Source organism: Cynocephalus volans, chromosome 17, assembly GCF_027409185.1.
Source record: "Cynocephalus volans isolate mCynVol1 chromosome 17, mCynVol1.pri, whole genome shotgun sequence".
In the NCBI taxonomy this organism is placed as follows: Eukaryota; Metazoa; Chordata; class Mammalia; order Dermoptera; family Cynocephalidae; genus Cynocephalus; species Cynocephalus volans.
Genome location: NC_084476.1, coordinates 12,178,044 through 12,197,400, shown reverse-complemented (window position 1 = coordinate 12,197,400; position 19,357 = coordinate 12,178,044). Strand labels below are relative to the sequence as shown.

Genomic DNA, 19,357 nt, shown 5'->3' with positions numbered 1-19,357 from the left:
GTTTTGTTTCTGCCTTCTTAGTGCTTTTTCTATCTATAAAGCCAACAACCTCTTTTGCTCAGCTCATTGGAACTTATTCTATTTTATGGTTGAATTGTTGCCATTTTCTAGAATTGCAAATAAAGCCAGCTGAGATCTTTAAACTAACTTTGTTACAATTTTGTCCTTTTGACATGACAGGTAAGAAAAGAATTAACTTTTCCTCAAAAGAGAAAGAAAAGTTACTATTTCTTTAAGCAGTAACTGATGGGTTACAGTTCTTCTGTTAATATTCCATGGTATGGATATACCACATTTTGTTTATCCATTCATCAGCTGATGAACAGTTTGAATGTTTTCACTTTTTGGCTGTTATGAATAATGCTGCTATGAACATTTGGGTACAAGTTTCTTTATAGACATATGTTTTCATTTTTCTCTATCTTACAGTATAATTTCAGGGTCATATGGTAATTCCGTTTAACCTTTGAGGAACTACCAGACTGTTTTCCAAAGTAACTCCACTATTTTACATATGCAGCAGTGTATGAAATACCCTATTTCTCAGCATCCTCATCAACGCTTGTTATTATCTGTCTTTTTGATTCTAGCCCTCCTAGTGGGTATGAAGCAGTATCACCTGTTGATTTCCCTAATGGCAAAAGATGTTGAGAATGATGTGCGTAATGGCCCTTTGGTCCATCTCCGTTGAAGAAATGTCTACTCGCATCCTTTGCCCATTTTTTGAGTTATTTATCTTTTTATTAGTAAGTTGTAAGAGTACGTTATAAATTCTAAATAAAAGTACCTTACCAGATATGTGATTTGAAAATATATTTTTTCTTTCTGTGGGTCGTCTCCACTTTTTTTTTTTATTTTATTTATTTATTTTTTTTAGGATGACCAGTAAGGGGACCTTAACCCTTGACTTAGTGTTGTCAGCACCACGCTCTTCCAAGTGAGCAAACCAGCCATCCCTATATAGGGATCTGAACCTGTGGCTTTGGTGTTGTCAGCACCACACTCTCCCAAGTGAGCTAACTGGCCATCCCTATATAAGGATTCGAACCCGTGGCCTTGGTGTTATCAGCACCACACTTCTCCCAAGTGGGTGCTGAGCTGTGGGCTGGCCCTGTCTTCACTTTTTTTGAATTGATTATATTTTTATTTTTTATTTTGTCATAGTTAACCTTTATTTTTATCAAAATAATATAGTCATGTACCACATAATGACGTTTCGGTCAATGACAAACCATATATATAACAGTAGTCCCATAAGACTATAATAGAGCTGAAAAATTTATATCACCTAGTGAAGTCATAGTTATATGGTCATAGCGCAATTATTTTTTAAATAAATTTCATGTAGCCTAAGTTTATAGTGTTTATAATAAAGTCTAACAGTAGTGTACAGTAATGTCCTTGGCCTTCACACTCACTCACCACTCACTGACTGACTCACCCAGAGCAACTTCCAGTCCTGCAAGCTCCTTCACAGTAAGTGCTCTTTACAGGTGTACCATTTTTTTTATCTCGTATATAATAATTTTACTGTACCATTTCTATTCGTAGATATGTTTAGATACATATTATATACATATATGTTTAGATACATATGTTTAGATACAATTGTGCTACAATTATCTACAGTATTCAGTACATAACATGCTGTACAGGTTTATAGCCTAGGTGCCATAGGCTATTTCATATAGCCTAGGTGTGTAGCAGGCTATACCATCTAGGTTTGTGTAAGTGCACTGTATGACATTCACACAATGACAAAAAAGCCTAACAATGCATTTCTTAGAACGTATCTCCGTCATTCAGCAACACAACTCTATGTAACCAGTTAAAAATTCAACAGTACCCCAAAACACTTAAATGAAAAGCAGCAGTCCACCGGCTCACCCTTCTCCCCCTACCAGTCCCATACCCCCAGCATCAGCAACTTTAAATTCTTCTGGCTGTTTTGGCTAGTAGCTTCCCCTAGAGTCCTACAGAAGAAGCTTTTCTTGCAATTGCTAGATCCATCTGTTTCTGACCTTACAGATTTTCTGCAATAGCAAATAAGGATTTAGTTCTCTTATAGCTCCCGGAACTCCTCCCCATATCACGAGTTATACGTTATTAGTTATATCATTATTTGGGGTTATATAAATTAATTTTTAAATTATATACCTTTCAGTTAAATCAATAATTAATGCTTAAATTGTGATCTTTTTAATTGCTTCAGGATATGGTGCATAATAGGATATTTAAGAGGGAGAGAAGATCAGCATGTAACTGAGAAGGCTCCTCAGACTTTACTGCAAGTTAGTTGTATTTCTTTTAAATTGTCTCTTTTCTCTTAGTAAATATTTTTTCAGTTAGTAGTTAAATGCCATACTGTTTAATCTACTTACACAGAGAAAGCATCTTCATATAATAATGTCTGTTTTTTAACCTACTTCAATTACTCATTAGTTCAGGAAAACTTCCTCTGTGGATCTGTGCTTGACACTACTATTGTATTGACATGGTGACAAGTATAGAAATTATAAGATGGTGCTTAAGAAATTCTAATTGGCATCCAAATCTATATTCATTAGCAAACATGTTGTGTTGTTGACTTCAAAAAAAGAAAGTTTGGCATTTCATGGAACACAGGGAGAAGGACGTAAGAAACAAAGTAAAGACTGCTTCCCAGTTATTGATCCTCAGCTTTCATGTAACATTCAATTACAAAAACAGGTATTAGACCCTAAAGTTTGTGAAGGGAATTTGTGATCAGCACTTTAAACAAAGCTATAAATTACTTCATGAATTATAGTGATAATAAACAAAATGACATGTGAATTATAAAAGGTACCTTGGTTGTCTACCTCCTACCAAAAAAGCAGCTGAAAATCTGAAATTGCTTATCAAGAGAGAAATTATCAAGAAAGGAAATCATCTCTCCTTGGATCCCTAGTCACTTGCAGCTGAGGGAAGGAAGAAACTGGCAGAGAGCAGGAGCTCTCAAGCACCAAAAACTATGCCAGGCAATTTTACATACTTACTTCATCTTCACGCCCTTATAAGGTAGGCATTGTAACCAGAATTAGAGATGAAAAAACAGGCTCAGATAATTATTTGTCCAGAGTTACACAAAGCCACGCTTTTCTTCCCAAGGCACTCTTAAGATCAATAGCCCTAAATAAGAGTGCAAAGGTTACAGAACAGGGTTGTCTGATCCCGTTAACCCAATGTTCAAATCCCACGGGCCCTACCTCTCCTCTCCCTTAAAACATAGTAGTGTTTTTTACGATTATAAGTAAAAGTACCTCCCCCAGTAACTGGAAATCACTCTTTGGAAAAAAAATTGTAACACCCAAAACAATCTCTAAAACAATGTTTTTAAAAAATGAATTTTGGTTATCAAATCTACCTCTCAAGGAATGATTCTAATTACTGGATATTTGACTTCGGGCATGTTATTTAACTTTTCTTAGCTTTGGGATTTCTTTAGCTGCAAAATGGAGATTATACTATTTACCCCTCATATAGCCATTATGAAGATTCAAATTAGATAATATTCATAACATTATGGTATGACAGTGCTCATAAATAGTCAATAAAAGGTAGAAAACATTAAAACTGGTAATTTATACCACGAGTTACAAATCAGTGTTAGTTTATTCATTCATCAAATATTGAGCGCCTTCTATGTGCCAGATCTTTTCCTAGGTTGCTGGAATACAGCAGAAAACAAAACACGCAAAATCCCTGCTTTCAGAGTGTACTTTCTAGTAGAAAGACAAAAATAAAATAAAATAAATATAATATCCAAGTGGTAAGAAGTACCATGAAGAAAATACAGCAGGAAGAGAGAGAGTGACTGAGGCAATGTTTTAGTTGCAGTAGGAGAGGTAACCTGTGAGGAGTTACGTGTGAGTGGAGACCTGGATGAATGGAAGGAGAGCCAAGTGAAGATCGGGAGAATCGGGTTCCAGGCAGAGGGGCGAGCGCAAAGGTGCTGAGGCAGGTATATACTTGTGGTAAGGAACAACAAGAGATTCTGTCTGTAAATACGACACTAACAAAACCCAGTTCCTTATAAATAATTTAATACAAACAGGGTTCATGGCTGCTGCTTTCTTGAGCGCTAAGTAAAAGAGGCAGAGTAGAGACTAAAACCTAGACAGTCATTCTCCAGGCCCAGCTTCCTGGAGTGGGGCTGGACCAGCCTTTCTCTGACTGACCATCCAAAGGGGGCACTTTGGTCCACCTAGAGGGGCTGCCTTTTCCTAATTTGCACAAAGGTACCATATAGGCCACCTACAGTCCCTTCAGGATTTCCCTCTCAGTAGAATTTATTATGTCTACAATCATCAAAGCTGTATTAAAAGGCCTGTCCATGGAGAAATGAGAATACACTAACTCATTAAACTAGATTCCATAATGACATTCACTAAAAGGGGGTTATAGTATGAGATAATCACAACTTTCATTGTTCTTTATCTCAACACTGATAAATTTTAAAAAATCTAATAAGTTAATATAAGGCCATGTGATATACACTGGATTTGGATTCTGAAGACCCAAATACAAGTCACAATTGTGCTGTTTCCCCCAAAGTCACACAGCTTACAGATTAATGTAACTTCAGTTTCCTCATTTGTAAAGTGAGTATAATGAACACTACCCTATCTTACCAGACAACTGTGATAAATTCTACTCAAATGGAACCATTTTTTCTTACTAGAATATTATGTAAAAAAGTATAAAAACAAATGTAATTATATTATAATAAAAGCAAGCAATGTTTTTATTAAGGAAAAATACCTTTTGAATATCAATAGACTTTAAAGGTTAAAAAATCAAATAACAATATTAGGCTTCCACATTTAAAAAAGTTCATTGCTGCTAAGGAGTTCCATCTGTTCCCGCTGCTTATGCCAGGCATAAGCACATAAAAGGTTAAAAAGTGCCATGTAAAATTATGACTTTATTTAGGTTTTGTCTTCTGCTTCTTTCATGTTGTATTGTAAGCATGCATCATGTTCTTTATGATTCACTTATAACACTATTTTGTTGATTTCTTTTTTAAAATTTGGAATAAAATCATTTGTAATAAAAATGATAATCATTTATTGTTAAAAAATAAAATAAAATAAAATAAAAAAATAAAGGCAGAGAATAGAACAGTGGTTACCAAAGACTGAGAGGGAAAGGCAGGAGGAAGGAAAAGAGGGAGAGACTGGCTAATGGGTACAAAATTACAATTAGGTAGAAGGAAAAAGTTCTGATATTCTATTGTAGGGTAGGGTGATTATGGTCAACAGTTAAGTTTTATACATTATGTAACAGCTAGAGGAGAGGTTTTTGAATGTTTTTGCCACAAAGAAATGATAAATGCATGAGGTGATTGATACATTAACTACCCTGACCCTATTACTATACAACATATACATGTATGGAAATATCAGATTGTAGCCCATAAGTATGTACATTATAATGTGTAAATGAAAAAATTTTTTTAAATGTTCAAAAAAAAAATAAAGTGCCATGATGATGATGATATCATAAAAACAAAGCAAGACTGCTGACTGAGGATTTGTCACAAGAGGACCAAGTCAAATTGATCAAATCCTCTTCTCCCAGATGTTGATCAAGTCTCATTCTTCTGTCGAGCCTCTACTCCTGGCACACTTAAGGCCTGTCCTTAGACAAGGAGGCAGTAATTTTTTAGCCAATTTAAAAGTTATTTTACTGATGCAACCTCCATAAAACTCTTCTTGGGCCGAGCCCGTGGCGCACTTGGTAGAGTGCTGCGCTGGGAGCGCGGCAACGCTCCCGCCGCGGGTTCGGATCCTATATAAGAATGACTGGTGCACTCACTGGCTGAGTGCCGGTCACGAAAAAACGCCAAAAAAAAAAAAAAAAAAAAAAACTCTTCTTGATCACCCCTGCCAAAAACAACTTGTTTATCTCTGAACTCTGAAGTCATTTTACTCATACAGCTCAGTTGCCTTATATCATAGGTATTTGTGTACATTCATTAGCTCCTAACTTGAAAGCAGGAGCTGTGTGAAATAACTTCTTCCAAGCATCTTGTTCCTAGAGAACTTCAAAATACCAACTAATCAAAGGCAGCGAAAAAAGTTTACATGTGTCTGCTATACGGCAGGCACTGTTCTAGGTGCTGAAGAGTGACTGAATGTGTGTGGGTGTGTGTGGGTGTGAATTTAAGACACCAAAGGTGTCAGAACTAAGGAAAAGTGACTGTGGCAGGAACTTACTTGAGAATCTCCAGGAGTGGGAAAGGTTCATCACCTGAGAGTGTCAGAGGGAATGACAAAACTTGACATTATGAGAATGAAAAAAGGTGAATGTTCAATCTTCTGAGAAAGAAGCCTATAATCGATTGGCCTAGCAGTACATATGGAACGTACAAGGATTTTGTGAAGACAAAGGAAACCCTTCAATTTCCAAAGCCTTAGCTAGCCTTCTGATCTAAAACTATGCAGATTAATTATCAGGAGACTACTCGTAGATCAGCTTGTATTCTACAAAAACAGATATACTTGCAACTAGCACAGAGGCAACATGGCACGGGGGTAAGAGCACTGGCGCTAAACTGCCTGCACTCAAATCCTGGCTCTGCCACTTACTAACTCAAATATAGCCACCTGATCTTAGCCAATTATTTGATCTCTTTGTGCCTCAACTTCCCCATATGTAAAATGGGATAATAATAAGGTCTGCTTCTCAGTGTTATCATGAAGATTAAATGAGAATGAATGTAGTAAATCACACACATTAAATGTTACATAAGTAGGATTATCATCTACTTTACCGTCTAAACTAGGACAATTCTGTAAATGAAAAGGGCATTATTAATAATTACATCAACACTGTGCAAAAATTGAGACTGCATCTGGTAAACCAGGACACATGTCACCCTATACGTAAGTGTTAGAAGAAAACAAGAGAATATGACTAGACAATTGCCTACTTCACCTGAGGCATTCAACAAATATTGAAGACATGCTAAAGGTATCTGGCAGAAAGTTGGTAGGACCTGGTCCTTGCTCTCAAGAAGCTTACCACCAGTTAAGTAATGAATCCTCAGGTACATTCCTGTCGGTAGACCACAGAGCCCATTGCTATAGCAAAGCAGGAAGATATCTCAGTGAAACATTAGAAAAGATGAGAAAGGCAGTTTGAAAAACAGGTGTAGTAAAAACAAAAAACAAAAGTAGTTATTATTTTACAAGGTGCCTCCAAGACATTCTAGAAAAGTATTTGCAAAAAGTATTTGTTGCAGATACCTTTTGTTTTGGCTTATGTAGCATCCATTTTAATCTTTCTTTGTGGAATGGGTGCTCTTTCATTACATACAAACTCATTAGAAACAAAAAACCCATTTGGAAGAAAATACAGTGAGAGAGAGGGGAATAAAGAGGAAGAGAGAGGAAGAGGGAGAAGGAGGAGAAAATAAATCAGGGAAATTGGTAATTATGTCTGATAATGGCTCAAAAAAAAAAGAATCCTCATGTTTTAGAGACACATACTGAAATATTTATAGATGAAATGATGTGATGTCTTCGATTTGCTTCAGAATACTCAGGGGTCAGGTGAGTGGGTATGGAGAGAAGAAATAAAATTGACCATGAATTCATGATTGTAGAAGTTAGGTGATAAGCATGTGGGGACCAACTATTCTATTCTATTTGATTTTCTGTAAGTTTAAAATTTTTCATAAGAAAAAGTTTTTTGTTGTTGTTGTTAGTACATTTATAATAGCTCCCAATTTTATAAAAGCATTTCTCTCTATTCTTCTATCTGTAATATGCACAGAAAGATAACTGGGATATTGTTCACCTAGTGTTAATGATAGTTATTTCTGGGTGGTGAGATGTGGGATAGCTTCATTATTTTCATCTTTGAGCTTTCTACATTGTTTGAATTCAAAATAATAATTGTGTATTGTTTTCCCCAAAATAATGGAGTGATATTTCTTAAACCAAAAGCTTAAAATCAAATATGACAAAATGTTAACATGTGTTAAATTTGATTGGTGGGAATATGGATGATATTTTATATTTGTATTTTCTGTATTATTTTTAATTTAAAAAATAAAGTACTTGTGAAAATTCTCTAATATAAGAATTCTCAAACTTGGCACTACTGACATTTTGGGACAAATAATTCTTTGTTATAGGGATTGTCCGGTGTGCTATAGAGTGTTTACTAGGATCCCTAGCCTCTAACCACTAGATGCCAGTAGCACCACCCTACCTGTTGTGACAGCTACAAATGTCTCCAGATGCTGCCAAATGTGCCCTGAGAGGTAAAATCACCCCCAGATAAGAACCATTGCTTTAACATACCATATATCTTTTTCTGTTGTTGTTTTATGGCTGGCTGGTAAGGGGATCCGAACCCTTGACCTTGGTGTTACCAGCACCATGCTATAACCAAGTGAGCTAACCAGCCAGCCATAACATGCCATATATCTTATCCAAAGCATTCTCAATCCTGCAAAACCTAAATTCCCCAATCTACAGGTATATCCTGCATATCTAATAATGATTTTCAACATTATCCCTGTCTCTCTTAATTTAATTACTTACACTCTATTTGTAGTTCAGGCTACCTCAAGCAGATAAACCAATTTTACTGCTGCAGATTTAATGATTCAATAAAAATTAAACTGCTTCTGACACTTCACTTCTTTTATCCATTTCCAAAGCCTGAAACTAAAAACGTTAAGCTATACACAGTACTACAACCTTGGAGAATATGGGAAAAAGCAAGAAATGGTTACATAATCCAATCTAATTAAAACGTATTAGTCAACCTTTGGTGAAATTAAACAGCACCAAAACATGCCCCAGGCAGAGTAATCCATACAAAGATGAAAGTGCAAAGGATAATATAATTATTATCTACCTTCTTACTCCTAAAAATGAGATCTGCAGACCAGCAGCAGCAGCAGCATCACCCTAGAAAGGCAGAATCTCAGGCCCTGCCCCAGACCTACTAAAACAAAATCTGCATTTTAACAAGCTCTCCAGATGATTTATATGCACATTAAGTTTAGAAGCAGTGATCTAGCTGTTTTTATACAAACTTGCTTGAAGCTGAAGTTTAGTGGTCTGTATTCTTGTAATATAGAGAGTAAGTTTCTCATACTTAAGGAGATGAAATGCAAACTGCAAAATTATAAAATAGCCATAGAGTAAGAGAAAAATTTATGAAACCCACCTTCACCACCACCCAAAAACTATCTACAATCTTTTGAAACCAATCTCAAAGATGAGACATATGCCTTATTTTAAAATCAAGCTGAGGGCTGGCCAGTTAGCTCAGTTGCTTAGAGCATGTTGCTAATAACACCAAAGTCCAGGGTTCAACTCCAGTACCAGCCAGCCACCAAAAAAAAAAAAAAAAAAAATATATATATATATATATATAAAAAAAATCATGCTGAGAAATCCAAATATTCTTCTATAATGGATCCCTCCCATTATGAAAAAAGAATTAACTCTCCTGGTAAAGAGTAAAGCTAGTCAAAAATAGCATAAAGCTATGGTTCCTAAACCTGACTGATTACCCTAGGATGTTTTTTTTTTTAAAGATATGGATTTCTTGGACTTATTCTCAAATATCGTGATTCGGGAGGAGTGTGACTCTATTTTTTAAAATGATCTTAGCCATTTCTGATTATTAGTCCCATTCGAAAATCAATGTCTTGAGAGAATAAAAGAAGATACTGTTTTCTTTCTCATTACTTTTAAAATAATGGATATGCATTTGACCTATTTCAAATAACTGATATGTAAATGACAATACGGGACCAATGAGTGCTGGGAGACAAAGCTGAGATGAAAGCTAGATCATATATTCTCAACTATCCACACCTAGAAAGTCAGTTAGCCTAGTCAGCAACCATGTAGTGCCCTGAAAGAAATGAATCATTTCTAAGTATCTAGACTTGAACTCAATTCTAGAATGACTACAACCAACAATCCATTTCAGCACCATAGTGTACACAGTAGGAGCTTAGAGATATTGTTTTAATAAGTAAATGATGAACACTGCAAGATTTTATGAAGTACCTGCTAGATAAGTTATACTGCCCTGTACAAGTTAGACTGCAAAAAAAGGCCCCTGGAAAGGTCTGGATTTCAAGAAAGAAGACGAAGGAGAAGTGGGAGAAGAGGAGGGAAAGAAAGAGGAAGAGAAAGAAAGAGGAAAAAAGATCAAGTAGATGTTTCCCTACACAAGAATTTTAGCAACAACTTACTGGGCTACCATGAATCTGCTTCTTTTCCTTGCCACTGTCACTATCTTAATCTAAGTCATTATCATCTGTTTTGGAGCCTCACGACTCGTTCTCCCCATCCTTGAACCCATAGAGTTATCGACATAGCAGCTAGAATGATCTTTTTAAAGGTCTTTGATATATAGCCAGTGACTCAAATAAGAAAGGACAGGTTCAGAAATCACTCCTCCAACAGATGCAATACCAGGGTTCAGAAGGGCAGCCACAGCATCTGGAACCAGACTCTTCCAATACATGACTATGGCAGTAATTCCAGATCTTTTGAATCCCTGGGTTCCTGCTTGTTTTTCGAACCAGATTCTTCAGTCTTTGCATTGGTGCTGTGAGGTACTTGACAACCTTCCAATAAATTCCTTTTCTGCTTAAATTGGCTGAAATTAGGATCTGTAATTTTCAACCAAGAACCTTTCCTGGAACAACACCACGCTTTTTTTTTTTCCTTAGGAAGAAAAGGCATAACAAGTTTTATTATTAATGTGCTAGAGGAAGAAAAAGCACAGAGGCATCACAAGAGAGTAATGCCCCCCCCTTTTTAATGACCTGTCACTCACTAAGTTTAGCCTTCCAAAGACGAGTAAAATTAAAAAGCTGAAATTCTAAATACCATTTACATCACCAACCTCCTGAAAACAGCTTTCGAGGTGAACAATTAGTTTTACTTACTATTTGGTTAAATCCAACCCTCTCCCTACTCTGAGCTTGTACCTGAACAGCTAGATACGGATGAAAAAACAGACACTCACACATGCTTCTCACTTCCAATTTATGCCCTCGGAATGGGTACCACCACTGTATTCCCTTGCCCACTCACTCTTTACTTCCTAGAGTACTATCTCACACTTTCTCCTCTCTCCTCAAACATCCAACATCTCATCCACCATCCTCACTTTTCAGCTAATGACAATAGTTTCGTATTTCACTAAAAAACAGAGGCAATCAGAAAAGATCTTCCTCACTTACCCAGTCACACATGTACCAATCTACTTGTACCGGTAGCCGTATAGGTTACTCTGTCTTCCCTTCTATTGTCTTGATTGCACTATGCTCCTATGTAAGGTCAATCTCTCCATTTATGCATTAGCTCTTGTATTAGTCCGTTTGTGTTGCTATAACAGAAATACCTGAGACTGGGTAATTTATGAAGAACAGAGGTTTATTTGGCTTCCGATTCTGGGACAACTGCATCTGGCGCAGGCCTCAGGCTGCTTCTACCCACGGCAGAAAGCGGCAGGAAGCTGGCGGGTACAAGCAGGTCACATGGCAAGAGGAAGCAAGAGAGAGAGAGTGGAGGTGCCAGGGTCTTTTAAACAACCAGCTCTCATGGGAACTAATAGAACTAATTAACTCACTCATTAATCTCCCCACCCAGGGAGAGGGATCCATTCATGAGGGATCCACCCCCGTGACTCAAACAGCTTCCAGCACTGCCACACTGGGAATCAGATTTCCACATGAGTTTTGGTGGGGACAACACATCCAAACTCTATTAGCTCTCATACCCCCCACTGCTTTTCCCGGACATCAGCCCAGCAAACTGTTCTCTTCCTACAGCATCACCATTTGTCCCCTCTGTACTGAACAATTATCACAATTATCAACCAGGCTGCATTAACTCCCAACTTAAAGACTCCTCTTAAAATAAGCAACCCAATTAAAAAATGGGCAAAAGAGCTAAGCAGGCATTTCTCTAAGGAAGATATACAAATGGCCAACAGACATATGAAAAAATGCTCAACATCACTCAGCATCCGGGAAATGCAAACCAGAACCACACTGAGATACCACCTAACCCCAGTTAGGATGGCTAAAATCCAAAAGACTCTGAACGATAAATGCTGGCGAGGTTGCGGAGAAAAAGGAACTCTCATACATTGTTGGTGGGACTGCAAAATGGTGCAGCCTCTATGGAAAATGGTATGGAGGTTCCTCAAACAACTGCAGATAGATCTACCATACGACCCAGCTATCCCACTGTTGGGAATATACCCAGAGGAATGGAAATCATCAAGTCGAAGGTATACCTGTTCCCCAATGTTCATCACAGCACTCTTTACAATAGCCAAGAGTTGGAACCAGCCCAAATGTCCATCATCAGATGAGTGGATACGGAAAATGTGGTACATCTACACAATGGAATACTACTCAGCTATAAAAACGAATGAAATACTGCCATTTGCAACAACATGGATGGACCTTGAGAGAATTATGTTAAGTGAAACAAGTCAGGCACAGAAAGAGAAATACCACATGTTCTCACTTATTGGTGGGAGCTAAAAATTAATATATAAATTCACACACACACACACACACACACACACACACAAAACCGGGGGGGGGGGAAGATATAACAACCACAATTACTTGAAGTTGATACGACAAGCAAACAGAAAGGACATTGTTGGGGGGGGGAGGGAGAAGGGAGGGAGGTTTTGGTGATGGGGAGTAATAATCAGCCACAATGTATATCGAGAAAATAAAATTTTAAAAAAAAAGACTCCTCTTTGTGCCTTATATGCTCCTCTAGCTTTCATGCTGTTTCTCTACTCTCTTTCACAGCAATAACTCTTCAAAAGACTTGTCTATATAGCTGTCTCCAATTCATCTCCCGTTCTCTCTGGAACACACACCAATCCACCTTATTCCCATCATTCCATTGAAGCACTGCTTGTCAATACTAACAATCTCCATACTGGTAAATCTGGTAAAGTCTCAGACTTCATCTTATGTTAGTTATCAACAGCACTGTACACAGGTGATCATTTTCTTCTCCTTGAAACAAAAGGATATGCCAAGGAATATCATTTTATAATTAACAAAATGGGCAGTATTCTGAATACTTCCCAAGGGTATTTTGCTTGAAATACACCTACACTTGAAGGAAATAGAGATTATGGATGTTTTGTGAACTTCCAAGAATTCAAATAACAGTCAACAAGCAATAGAAACTTCAAAATTTCAACACCAAAATTATTTAAGAATATAGAACATATTTAGAACATAACTGAAAATATAACAATAAAAATGATCTCTTGTTAGATGGTAAATCTGGATTACAAGTGTAAAATAGACTTAATTAAGCCATGTAACATTTACTTCCCACAAAATGATTATGCTGGTGCATAGACTCAAATAGAAGCCTTCAAAAGACAAATTCTCATGAGTGACAAGATTGTTCTAATTTCATTTGGAACTGCTCAATGTTACATATCAAACATTTTGGCGGGCCCATAACCTATAACATTATAGTTTAAGAATACTAAGATGAGGCATGGCAGCAACATGTAGTCACACTGCTGGAAATTAAGAAATGAAGGAGATCAAATGTACAAGAGAACTTCTGTGGTGGTGCTTTTCCTATTTGTGTACTGCAAAGGGAAGTCTCCAATCTAGTCATTAAGTTTTCAATCTGTCTGAGGTAATAGCTATTATGCCAAAAGCAATTACACAGGCTAGAACCAGAGACGTGAAGGTATTATTGTTGTTTTAGCAGAAGTCAGATAATTCCTGGGTTTGTGCGTACATGCCCTTATCCCTTAGTCAGCAAGTACATCTACAACATCAAAACTCTTCCTCCTGTTTCTGGTTCTTCTAGATTGACAAAATCATAGACTAAAAAAGAAAAAAGAAAAAAACAACAATAAAATCATTATCCTAGTTAAGTGTGTGCAAAATTGTCTTTGATGCAAACATTTTTAGACAATTTGTAAAAAACAGATTTTCTTGTAGGATATTTTGTTGAGACCTAGAGAAGTTATTTATTTCTGATACTGACATCTATGTTATTGACATCCTTTAAGAATACATATTCATAATTGGGAAAACAGAAAAAATATATATACAGATACTCCCCCAAATTAAACTAACCACAATATAATTCCTACGGAATTTTGTTATGAAAGATATAACTTTATTTTCTTCAAACAAAAACAAATACACACCTTTTACTTGAACAAAGCATAAGAACTATCACTGGTACCTTGTCTTAGGCTCTGGTTGAACTTGAATATTCCATATTTTTTGGGTGAGTAACAAACATGAGGAAATTAGGTGCCTGTCATTAAGGAGTGTTAAATTCTACTTTCTGTGGCTATGAATTTGACTACTCTGTATGTCTCATGTAAGTGGAATCATAGAATATTTGTCTTTTTGTGTCTGGCTTATTTCACTTAGCATAAGGTCTTTAAGGTTCATCCATGATGCAGCATGTGTCAGAATTTCATTCCTTTTTATAGCTGAATAATATTCCATTGTATGTATATTCCACATTGGATTTATCTAGTCATCTATCAATAGACGTTTTTGGGTTGTTTCCATCTTTTTTAGCTATTGTGAATAATCCTGCTATAAACATTGCTGTACAAATCTGTTTGAATCTCTGCTTTCAATTCCTTTGGGTATATACCCAGAAGAAGAATTTCTGGATCACGTGATAATTCTATGTTTAATTTTTTGAGGAACTGCCATATTCTAATGTAAAATGTCAATGCACAAAAATCAGTGTATTCTACAGATCTATGAGAAGTACCTCTTGTCTCTTGTGTTGATTATTCCAATAGCCTACAATTATCTTAGAACTGCAATTTGTAACAAATGTCAGAAGTGGCCCACAACTTCACATTTGGAAGGAAAAAATAATAATAATACTAGCTATCATTTATTAACTCTTTACTACATGCCAGTTTCTAAGCTAAGAGCTTTACATAGATTCTTGCACTGAATCCTCAAGACAAACCTATTTGGTCCTACTATCTCTACTTTACAGATGAGCAAATAGGTCAGATAGGTTACATGACATGCCTAAGATCACAAAACAGATCAGTGAAATTGATCAGAACTCAATTTCAAAACTAAGTCAGAGCCTCTGTTGTGATCATTATTCATTCTTCAACAATCATTAATTGAAGGCCTACTATGTGCCAGGCAGCATTCAAGTTGCAGTTAATATAACAATGAACAAAACACACAGGTCTGGAGGTGTTTTAGCACAGTACCAAGTTCCATTTTGGATGTGTTAAGTTTGAGAAACTATTGGACAGCTGAGCAAAACTGAAGAACAGGCATCTGGAACTTTGAGTCTAGAGTTCAGGGGAAACATGTGGGCTAGAGTTACAAATTTGGGAGATGCCAGCCTATGAAAAATATTGCTTCATTAAGTGCTAGATCACAAATAAAATCATGTTATAAGTAAATCTGATCAAATTAACTAAAAATTGAATGTTAAAATCATCATTTAGCTTAAAAAAATGCACTAGGCATTGTGCCAGACACGAGAAATACAAGGATGAAAACACAGTAGCAGCGATTAAAACGCAACCTTTTTGTAAATGTATCTCTCAGAGTATTAATAGTTACTATGAAAGAGAGGGAAAGTCAGTAGCTAAACAGTTTAGATTTTCTTCTAAGGATTTTTCAGACTATAATAAATATGTACTGTGCCTCTCTTTTTTTGTTGGGTTTTTTTTGTTTGCTTGCTTTTTTTTTGTTGCTGGCCCATATGGGGATCTGAACCCATGACCTGGTGTTACCAGCACCACACTCTCCCAAGTAAGCAAACCGACCAGCCCCTGTGCTATGCCTTTCTACGAGGGGATATATCAAGCTCTTATTCAAGAATCATTTTGCTGAAGAGTATGTTGTAGGGATATTCTGGTCTAGGGCAAAGATCTCAACCATAACACTACTGACATTTGGGACCAGATCATTCTTTGATGTAGGAAGCTATCTTACATAAGGTGTTTAGCAGCCTTCCTGGTCCCTACACACTAGATGCCAGTAGCACACACCTCCACACTGTGACAACCAATAATGTCTCCAGACATTGCTAAATGTCCCCTGGGGGACAAAACTGCCCCCAGCTGAGAACCACTGGCCTAATGTTATAATAGTGTATGTTTCCATAAGAAAAGAATGACATCCCCTTTTCATAAGTCTATTCTTATTTATTTGGCAGTAGAAAATCAATTCAATCTATCCTAATTATCTCAATGATAAGTTCACTATCCATTTCCCTATTTTTTTCTTCCTATCCTTATTTATAAACTCTTTCCTATTTTTAAAATTTTTTATTTTTATTTATTTTTTACTTTTTAAACTTCACTGTTAGAAACTAAGACACAAGCGCACACATTAGCCTAGGCCTACACAGGGTCAGGATCATCAATATCACTGTCTTCTACTCCCACATCTTGTTCCACTAGAATGTCTTCATAGGTGACAACACACAGGGAACTGTCACCTCCTATAATAATAATGTTTCTTCTGAAATACCTCCTGAAAGACCTGCCTGAGGCTGCTTTACGGTTAACTTTTTTTTTTTATAAGTAGGAGGAGCACATTCTAAAATAACAATAAAATTATAGTATAGGAAACACATAAACCAGTAACATAAGCGTTTATTATCATCAAATATTATGTACTGTACATATAAGGGTACTTCAAATAGAATTAAAAGATAAAACGAATCTTTCCATGAACTTTTTGAAGACCCCTCATAACTATGTACTAAAGAAAAACTTTATGCAATTTAAATTTAACGGAGTTTAATTTGGTCAAGAAAAGAAAAAAAATTTAAAAACGATTCACAAACTGGGCAGTCCCTAGTCAGAACAGAATAGAAGGACTACCCATTTCCCTATTTAAATTGAGGCCATTAGACACGTTTCCTCATTTTCCCCATTCCTCCTCTTCTAAAAAAGAAATGCAGCTCCCCTCAACTTCCAGCTGTGCACTAGATTCCAGTCCCATGCCTGGACTTGCCTCTCACCACAACCTCAATTATTCTGTCCAGTAGGTTTAATTCTCCCTTGGGCTCCAAATACACTAATTTTTCCTTATTCCTAAACAAAACAAACCCAAATGTCTTCTCTTCCCCTTTAAGTTCTCTCTCTCTTTCTGCTCCACTGCTATGATTTGAATGTGTCACACAAAAAGCATGTTGTAGCACACTTCCATTCTGTGCAAAAAAGGAAAAAAAATTTTTTTTAACGCATGTGTTGGAAACTTAATCCCCAAGGCAACAGTGTTGGGAGGTGGGGCCTAATGGGAGGTGTTTAGGTCCCTTTAATTAGAATTAATTAATACAGATTATAAAAGGGCTTGAGGATGCAAGTTCTCTCTCTCTCTCTCTCTCTCTCTCTCTCTCTCTCTCTCTCTGCCTTCCACCATCCAATGATACAGCAAGAAGGCCCTTGCCAGAAGCCAGCCCCTCAATCTTGGACTTCCCAGCCTCCAAAACCATGAGCCAATACATTTCTGTTCATTATAAATTACTCAGTCTCAGGTTTAACAGCACCAAACAAAGAACTAACTTTTTATAAGGATACATCTTATACTCATGCCCTCCACTTTTCCTCACCTCACATTTACTTCTCTGCCTAATAAAATCTAGATCTACAACCATTTTTTCTACTACCTCAAAGATCAAGATTTCCTACCTAGATCAATGGTTTCCTTGGGGTCCTTCCACTACCTGACATCGTCTAGTGCTAAAAATATTTTTGTATAAACTTCTGAGAACATATTTGACCTGGTAAGCAACCTATGTCTTGAATTCCATGATATTTTTCTCTTTGTTCTCTTTTCACCTTGTTGATGGCTTTCTCTCAGTCTGTTTCCCCATTCCTTCTGCATCCACTGAATGTAGGTAGTCCTTTGGGGTTAATCAGTCCTCCTCTAAATAATTTCTATGTCTCCAAATACCCTTAGGAATTTCCTGTTTATCTCTGACCTCATATTATATGCTGAGCTCAAAATGAAGATTTTTTTAACAGTAAGGTGGCATATTTTTTAATAAAAGGAAGCAGAAGTATAACAATAAAAACCACTTGATTTTCTTAATCAAGTAATATTGTTTCATGAAATACCACATGTTCTCACTTATTGGTCAGGGAGCTAAAAATTAATATATAAATTCACACACACACAAAAACCGGGGGGGGGGGGAAGAAGATATAACAACCACAATTACTTGAAGTAGATACGACAAGCAAACAGAGGGGACATTGGAGGGGGAGGGAGGAGGGAGGGAGGTTTTGGTGATGGGCAACAATAATCAGCCACAATGTATATCGACAAAATAAAATTAAAAACTAAAAATAAAAAATAAAAAATAAAAAGTAATATTGTTTCAGCTTATCTTTTCAATTTCTCCTCAAAATTAAATTCTCTTACGTCTTTCTGAGTTTCACAAATTTATAGGGTAATATAAGGTCAACATTATATACTGTGCATTCTTGGCCTCTGTATTAAAGAAAACATTCTTTTTCTAAGAATCCTAGTGCTAAAATGCAATCAGTGTTATCTAGTTCATCTCTAAGCCTGTGAGCAGAATTGTATCTAACCCATTCCAGACAGATGGGTACCTTCTATTTTTAATGACATCTAGGAAAGGAGATTCTCGCCTACTAAATTTAGATTGTGAGCCAACAACGGAAGGAAGCATTTCCAATTTTATGCTCCATGTTGCTACACCTTCATATATAATTGGCAATATACATCCCAACAAGATTATCACCACTAGTACATATGGACACTTAAAAACTACAATTAGAAAATAAAACCAGTCACTAAAACGGGATTCAATCGGACTTTTCAAGTTGACAAGAGAATAAAATCATTCTAGCCCAAAGGACAACATCTTAACAATTCTTCCTATTACACTAATATTAAAAGCCACCTGGGGCCGGCCTGTGGCTCACTCGGGAGAGTGTGGTGCTGATAACACCAAGGCCATGGGTTCAGATCCCTATATAGGGATGGCCAGTTAGCTCACTTGGGAGAGCGTGGTGCTGACAACACCAAATCAAGGGTTAAGATCCCCTTACTGGTCATCTTAAAAAAAAAAAAAAAAAAGCCCATCAAAGCCCATCTGGCACAAGTAACTGGAAAAATTACAAAGGAGTGTTCAGTATACATACATGCTACATGGCTACAACTAGTTTTAAAAAGTTAACTGCAAATCTTAATAAGGAAAAGACATAAACGCATCTTCAGTCAGTAATACTTTGAGGTTTACAGTTATATCCTTGCCATTACTTCCTAGCGCTAGAATCCAAACACTTCACAATC

The 19,357-nt window shown here is 36.6% G+C and overlaps 1 protein-coding gene and 1 non-coding gene across 2 annotated transcripts in view; both read right to left on the bottom strand.

Moving 5' to 3' along the window:
- Positions 1-19,357, bottom strand: part of SCAI (suppressor of cancer cell invasion) — a 141,875-nt gene that overhangs the window by 95,830 nt on the left and 26,688 nt on the right. The gene's annotated exons all lie outside the window — the stretch shown is intronic.
- TRNAT-GGU (transfer RNA threonine (anticodon GGU)) lies at positions 8,365-8,439 on the bottom strand. Its single transcript has one exon. It is a non-coding gene; the product is annotated as a tRNA-Thr (tRNA).